Raw genomic sequence first — 2448 nt, forward strand, 5'->3', positions numbered from 1 at the left:
TATCACTATTATTATTATTATTATTATTATTATTATTATTATTATTATATTGACATATATATACATATATACGATGGGCTTCTTTCAGTTTCCGTCTACCAAATCCACTGACAAGTCTTTGGTCGGCCCGTGGCTATAGCAGGAGACACTTGCCCAAGGTGCCACGCAGTAAGACTGAACCCGGAACCATGTGGTTCGTAAGCAAGCTACTTACCACACAACCACTCCTATGCATATGGGGAGATTAAAGATAACACGAAGACTTTTGCTCTTCCGTGTTAAAATTAGACAAGAAAATAAACAGAACAAAGATGTATGATTTGACAAAGGTTTTACGATTGATACTATTTTATTAAACTTTTAATGCATTCTACATCCTTAGGATGGTGCTGAGTCACAAGCATTGTTAAAGCTTTATATTATTCTTTTCCACCTTTTCAGCACAGACACTACTTTCCCCTTTCATATTCATGTAGCATGAGAGAAAGAATAAAAATTAGTGCAAAACATTACTTAGTCTTCTATAATATAGAATTTTAATGCAGATTTATTAATTACAGCCATATTCTCATTGAAAATATATTAAAGGCAACGATTCATTCAATATCAATACTCTTGTACAATTTAATGCATATTACAACGCACACACATACATGCATGCGTATATACATACATACATGCACACGCACACACCTATATATATATTGTAAATGTATATTTTTTAATCTACATATAATCAATTTGCTTTCCAAAAAAAGGGGTGAAAATTTCTGTTTCGAATAATAAAAATCACTGATTAACTCCCTTAAAATTTAACTTTCAGTTACTTTCCAAAATTTCTGTCCCCTTACTAACAGGAATAGCATGAAATTATGACATTATCACTATCTACTTAGTCATGATTAACATAACCGAAACCGGACAACTATGGAAAATGCTTTTTCAAATATATATATATATTTCTGTAATTCTTACTATAAGTCACACCGTGGAATTTTTTTCTTAAGCCATATTACTATATACCCATACACGCGCTCACACATACATGCATGTAAACATTTATGTGGCTCAATAATAAAATAATATCACAAAGCGGCGGTGAACAAGAAGCATGATATATTAGTTTTAACGCTCAAGAAGAAATAAGTCTTTAGCGTGTCGACGCTACGTTCTCCTGAAAGAGGATAGATGAGGAGATAAAAAATGGCAGAAAAAATGTATCTGAAATTTATTATCTATCTATATTTATCTGTCAGAGATAGATGGATAGATAGAGATATGTAGATAGATAGATAGATAGATAGATAGATAGATAGATAGATAGATAGATAGATAGATAGATAGATAGATAGATAGATAGATATGTTTCTTTATTAGCCACACAGGGCTGCACACAGATGGGACAAGTTACAAGGTAGAGCTTTTCTTCTGGGGGCTGAACAAAACAAAAAGTAAAAAACAAAAGAAACGAAAAAAAAAGGTGGCGTAGGTTTTCGATCAAAAGGGATCGTAAAAGGGAAAAAAAACAATATATAAAATTTAAAAAAATAAAAAAAGGAAAAGGAACAAAAGAAAAGAGAAATGAAAAAAGAAGAAAAAAGGGAAAAAGGAGAAGAGTAAAAAGACGATCAATAGGGATCGTTTATCACAGTGTCATGATGTACGGTGTAAAGGGGGAAGCAGATAAGGTTTATCCGTGGGGAGAAAAGCCTACGAAAAAGATCACGGTAACCTCGGTCAATATTGTTACATGTTACCACATTTGTTTGCTAGTGTGTACCCTCTGTTTTCAATTTCTGGGTTCATAGGATTATGCTCAAGGTGGCTTTGTCATTCATACGTGCCATCCTTGCTACATTCACCCATCTTTCCTTTTCTACATTCACTCTCACTTTCCTTTTCAAGTGGTACTTGAAGAAGTTGATGAGAGATTGACCAGAGAGGAAAGTGTTTGTCTCCAATCCTTTCAGACGCGTCCACCAGATACATTCTTTCGCCATAGCCACAAGGATGATGAAAATAGCTCTTCCTTCCCGATTGAAGGAAGGAGGCGTGACAATATTGACGATAGATAGATTGATAGATAGATAGATAGATAGATAGATGATAGATAGAGAGAGAGAGAGATAGGTACATAGATAGATAGGTAGATAGGTAGATAGGTAGATAGGTAGATAGATAGGTGGATAGGTAGGTAGATAGGTAGATAGGTAGATAGATAGGTAGATAGGTAGATAGATAGATAGATAGATAGATAGATAGGTAGATAGATAGATAGATAGATAGATAGATAGATAGATAGATAGATAGATAGATAGGTAGATAGGTAGATAGATAGGTAGATAGATAGGTAGATAGATAGGTGGATAGGTTTGCCTACCTGGGTATTTTGGTTTGGTGTATGTATTTATATGAAAGTATAAACGTTTGTGTCAATGATATCGTACA

Source organism: Octopus sinensis, linkage group LG11, assembly GCF_006345805.1.
Source record: "Octopus sinensis linkage group LG11, ASM634580v1, whole genome shotgun sequence".
In the NCBI taxonomy this organism is placed as follows: domain Eukaryota; kingdom Metazoa; phylum Mollusca; class Cephalopoda; order Octopoda; family Octopodidae; genus Octopus; species Octopus sinensis.